This window comes from Tupaia chinensis, unplaced genomic scaffold (genome assembly GCF_000334495.1).
Source record: "Tupaia chinensis unplaced genomic scaffold, TupChi_1.0 Scaffold000691_1, whole genome shotgun sequence".
Classification (NCBI taxonomy): Eukaryota; Metazoa; Chordata; class Mammalia; order Scandentia; family Tupaiidae; genus Tupaia; species Tupaia belangeri.
This window is the reverse complement of record NW_006160214.1, coordinates 1,111,712-1,117,733: the sequence shown is the minus strand read 5'-3', so window position 1 is coordinate 1,117,733 and position 6,022 is coordinate 1,111,712. Positions and strand designations below refer to the sequence as shown.

General features: G+C 35.1%; 1 pseudogene; it reads right to left on the bottom strand.

Annotated features, from left to right (window-relative positions):
- Positions 1 to 4,172: 4,172 nt before the first annotated feature.
- Positions 4,173 to 5,781, bottom strand: LOC102499966 (RNA-binding protein 39-like; annotated as a pseudogene).
- Between the last annotated feature and the right edge of the window lie 241 nt (positions 5,782 to 6,022).

Here is a 6,022-nt window from a genome sequence, read left to right as displayed (position 1 = left end):
ATTAGCTTCTAAATAGATCAAGACTGATCTTTTATCTTAAATTCTTCAAAATGTATACATTTCTTTATTTTCATTTCCATCTATGTTGAGAAGAGAAGCATGGTTCACTGTTTAGATTCATTTGAATAAAATATGCTAAAATAATAAAAAGAAGAAAAAATGCAACCATGACTTTGAATTCTAAAACCCTGCATATTTTAACTGGCTGAAATCTCAGGAAATACTCCTCTTAGTTAAACTACTTTCTTTAAACTCCTGTTTGAGGAAATTTTCAAGTTCGAATTATTTTAGATGCAGTCAAAAAAGGACATTTTTCAACAGGATATTCTATCTGCCTTTGGCAATTTAGTCTCTGCTCCATCTAGAATTCTAAGAAAAGAGTTGGTGTAACTGGCAGTTTTCCTGCGCTAGAGATTTAAGTGAAAATAAAATTTAGATTACAAGTAAAATCAATTTGATGAATTCTTTCAAACTATGGCTAAACCCAGCAATCTTTATTTGAACATTGGCCTGTAGAGGAATAAAAGGGTAAAGTTTACAAATATTTATCAGGTAGGAAAATAAGACATTATCTAGAAAACTGAACTTCAAAAAAAAAATGGAAAAGATCCAGTCTACCAGGTGTTGAGAAAATTTTACATAGATGAACTTTTTAGTATCATGCAAATTAATTTTTTACAATTACTGCTATGGTTTGTATCCCTCAAAATTTATATGTTGAGCCACTGTAACAGAATTACAAAAGAGAAAACTTGATCCTTGATCTGAGTATGATGTGGAAAAGTGGGACTCTGAGGAAGAGACTAGAATTAAGACCATTATGGTAGTATCCCATCTTTGAGTTGTGGTGATTTATGAGAGGGAATGGGAAAGCCACTCTGCTTTCCTTGTGATGTGATCAGGACCAGACAAAACCCAGAGCAGAAATGACCCCTAAACCTCGAACTTCTAATCCATGAACTGAATAAGTGTCTATTTTGATAAATCACCTAGTCTTAAGTATTTCTGTTAGCAAAACAGTAGTGGACTAAGACACTAACCTAGAAATAGAGTAATTAATGTTCATATTTTGATAACTATAAGTTAATAAGTTCATAAACATATATAGAAACAAAATGACCTCTGTTCTCTAGATGCTTTTCCATACGTGAGTTTAACACATATCTCAAATTCTGATATCTCCCTTTACGCATTTACTAATACATAACCATGATTTGTGGATGGTAATGTTACCATATGTTAACTATAATTATTTTATCATAGTTACAAGTGACAGAGACTTAATTCAAAATGAACTGTTTTCTCTCTTCAAGTATTCCTTAATATTGGCTTCAGTTATATAAAGACTCTTCACATGAAGGCAAAGATGACTTCCAGACACTCCAGGCTTACCCTAATTTTAGAAGAGTGGGCCTCCTTCCTAATCATTCTGGCAAAAATAGAAAAGATTCTGCTCCTAAGCCCATCCATAAACCAATAATTCAAGCTAGGGATATGGGATTTTTTTCCTTTTATGTCTTAAAAGAAGCTAAAAACAAAGTAATTTTTTCAAAATCATCCATACTGTGGCCTTTCATAATAAAAAATTTCAGTCCCCAAATTACAGCATAGCAGGAAAGCAAAGCAAAACAGAACAAACACTAGAATTGATCCAGAAGGTGAGAGATGGGACATGAAAAATCTAAGACCTTGAGAAAAGTCAAGTTAGATAAAGACTATGGACTGGGGAAGCAATAGATGGGAGAAAGTTAGGGAAAATTAGTTTGATATATTTTGATGATGGTTGCCAAAAAGGTGATATATAATATTAATCGCTGAAATCTATAAAACCTTATTATATATAGGTACAAGCAAAGGAGATATATATATAGATAGATAGATAGAGATAGATATATAGATAGATATAGGTATATATATATATATATATATATATATATAGGATGGTACAGTATATATTTTGAATATTAAACTTTCAGCTAATATATGATAGGATTTACAAAAACTTTCTCAAAATCCAAAAGCTACATTTTCATTTATTGTTTTCTTTCCTGTCAGAAAAATTTTATATGATGTAGCCCCATGTTTTTATTTTTGCTATTGTTGCCTGAAGTTTTGGTGTGATTTCTAAAAGATCATTGCCAAAGCCAGAATCAAGGAGATTTTCTCCTATGTTTTCTTCTAGGAGTTTTATGATTTTAGTTCTTATTTTTAAGTCTTTAATTAATTTTAAGTGATTTTTGTGTAGGGTATAAGGTCCTAGTTTCATTCTTTTGAATGTGGAAATCCAATTTTCTTAACATTGTTTATTGAAGAGACTGTCCTTCCCTGTTGTGACTTCTTGGTGGCCTTGTCAAAAAACTAGATAACTCTAAAAAATAAACAAATAAATAAACTAGTCAACTGTACATGCTTGGATTTGTTTGTTTCTGGACTCTATTCTTTCATTTTTTTGGACTCTATTCTTTTCCATTGGCTTATGTCTGTTTTTATGCTGATACTGTACTGTTTTGATTACTACAGCTTTGAAATATAATTTTAATGAAGAAATATGATGCTTCAAATTTTCTTTTTTTTTCCCTCAGGTTTGTTTTTTAATTCAGCATCCTTTATCATTCCATTTGAATTTTAGGATTCCTTTCTTTTCTGTGGGAAAAGAAAGGTTACTGGAATTTTGACAGTGATTACATTAAATCTATAGATTGCTTTGGGTACTGGACAATAAGATAGATAAATGATAGATAGGTAGGTAGATAGATAGATAAATAGATAGATATATAGAGATACAGTTTTTGCTAGAGGGCACATGCCTGAGAGACAGAGAAAGACAGTGAGAGGCAAACTATGAAATGAAATCACCCCCCATGGGGGATGGCCACACCACAGTTTCTTTTCCTCCATTCTCCTCTTGGGATTTTGAGCACACACATGTCCAGCATGATTTTCAAGCTGCTGAGACCAGGACCCAAACCGTGATCAGTCATGTGGGAGTCTAGCACCTTAACTACTATGTCACCTGCTGGCCCCATGTACTGGACTTTTAAACAATATTATTTTTTCCAGTGCATAAGCATGGGCTATCTTTCCATTTGTTTTGTGTCTTTTTCAATTTCTTTATTAATATTTTATAGCTTTCAGTGTATCAATCTTTCATTTGCTTGGTTAAATTTATACCCAAGTATTTTATTCTTTTTGATGCAATTATAAATAAAATATTGAAGTTTATTTTTTAGATAGATTGTAATTGGTATAAAATACGTAATTAACTTTTGTGCTGATTTTATATACTGCCTCTTTACCATCATTTCTTAGTTCCAAAAGTTTGTGTGTGTATGTGGGTGTGGAGTATTTAGAGTTTACTGCTCATATGATAATGTTGTCTGCAAATAGGGAAAGTCATACTTCTTCCTTTCTGATTTGAATTGTTTTTTCTTTCTTTCCCAAATTGCCCTTGCTAGCACTTCCAGTAGTACGTGGAAGAGAAGTGGTGTGAGTAGGCATTCTTGACTTGTACTAGATCTTAGACAGAAAATGTTCCATTTTTCTCTTTGGTATATTAGTTGTGAGGTTTTTCGTGAAAAGCCTTTATGATATTGAGGAATTTTCTTCTACATCTATTTTGAAAGATCCTATTTCTGCATCCATCGAGACAATCATGTGGATTTTTTTTTCATTTTTATTTACATGTAATCATTGAACATCTTTACAGCATACACACAGTGCATGTCAATTAAGTCACAGATATTATCATATACATCATCCTCAATAGGTAACTTTCCAATGTGTGTCTGTTAAATATTTTTCCCCTGAGCCCCTCCCTCCTACCTCCTCACTATCCACCCTTGCCCTCCCTGCTATCACTTCTTCCAGTTTTTGCCACAGAGTGCAAACATTCAGTATACATTGTGTGGAAACATGCAATGTCTGTCTTTCATACTCTGGCTTGCTTTGCTTAACATTAAACCTTCTATATTCATCCTCTTTATATCAAATGACAGGATCTCACTGGGTTTTTGTTGTTCCGTTAATATTTTTATTTTTTCAAGGTAAGAGGGATTGTATAGAAATGACAGTAGCCCATTGCCTCTTTATTTGTATCTGGATAAAAGATAACTCAACATGAATTCTCAAGAAAGAAAAAAAAAGCTATGTACATAAGGTTGAATCTTCCTTCATCATCTGCTTGGGAACAGTAGTTGTGCTGCTGTAATAGAGTCAGGAAAGAGGTTGTGGTAAGTTGGAAGAGGTACATAGGCTGCTGTTATCATTTTGCCAGCAAATTGCCTGCCACACAATACATTTACAGCAGCAGTAACTGTGACAATTGATGGGCACTTCACATACTCATTGCCCCGAGCAGAATTTTTCTCAGCATAAATGTGAATAGCACCTCCATGTTTATTACATTCTTCAATTACATCATCCTTAATCTCTGTATCCCATCCAAATTCTTCTGTTAAACGTGGTGAGGGTTAAACATGTTAGAGAGTTTGAAACACTGTGTGGCAAGTGGTTGAATGGAGTGAGCAGAAGCTAAAGCTGAAGCTTCAGTCTGTGGGGAAAGTCTTGCTTGCAAATCTGCCACAGCACCAAATGCCAAAGAGCTACTTATTTGCAAAGCTTGCCCTGCTGCTGGTAGAAGTTACAAACCTATATCCCTCTGCAAGTCTTGCCATTAATTAGTGATGTGCAATTGTTCCCATTCAATTCTAGTCCCTTCCAGTTCATCACTGTCCAAAAATTAATTAGCACTGGAAGCATCAGTATAGTCAGTAACGTGATCAACTTTCATTGGCCTTCCTGCACGTTCAAATCTGTTAAATTATTCCAAAACCTTTTTGGCATATTCAGAGTCAGAGAACAAATCTATACCCCTTTGATAGACCAGTTTTACTATCTATCATGAGCTGGATAGCAAAACAGATGAAACTAATAGTGAAACTTTCAATCCTTCCAAAACTCTCAAAGATTCCCCAAAGCATTTCTTCAGTTATGTTAAAGTGCAATGAGCCCACATGAAGGCTCATAGGTCCAGCACTTCCCTTCTGTAAATTGTTTCTCATTGCTGCAGCTCTGTTTTTTTTTCCACCGGTGATGCCTATACTATGATTGACACTCCCAAAACTCGTTGGTCAGTTAATCCTATTGCTAGAGGCACTGAGCTAACATCAACAAACTCCACATAAGCAATCCCTTTGGTACGTCTTGAATTTCTATCAGAAATTCTCCTCCCATCACAAACCTTTTCTACTGGAGAGAAAAACTCTTCCTAATCCCTTGGCCAACTTCTTGCTTCCAGCAGAAAGTCAGAAAAGCAGAAAACTGTCCTTGCATCTCATTCTTCAGGAGTTAGATTATCAATAGGTTCTTTCACAGGGTTCTTGTTTCTTCTGAATGGACTTTGGCTGTGACAACATCATCTGCTTAATTTGATGCTACAAGGCAACCCAATCTTCCTCCGATGGCACTGTTAAATTTTGGTCAAAACTAAGGACTCCTGTAGCTGCCTCTAAATTTGCAATCTTGATTTCTGGAGCAGCTCAGTCTCCTTTCTTTCTTTCTACTTCACTACCTTTCACAACTTTTGCCCCTTTTTCTTTCTCTATCTTTACTTCGCTTCTGTTCCTTACTTTAGCTTCTCTTCCATTCATGACTATGACATCTGCTCTTGACTTTTTTGCTCTGTTTGCTATGTTCCTCATAGCCATTAGCACTGTTCAACTTGTTTTCATCCCTCTTGTAAGGGGCCTCAAGCATTACTTCAATATCAATATTATCTGCCATTTTCTTTACACTCCTGTGTGGGGTTTTTTTAGGTGCCTGTGATGCTCTTATTGGAGAAGGAGCAGGGCAGCTGCTGCTGGCAGAGCTACTAAGCCCCTAGGCTCAGGCCTGGTACTGCCCAGGTGAATATCTGGCTCCTAGGTAGGCTAGACTGCAACAAATCAATTGTAAATAAAACAATGGGGGGAGGTGACAAATGATGTAATGTTTATGTCACTAGACTCCCACATGACCCATGATT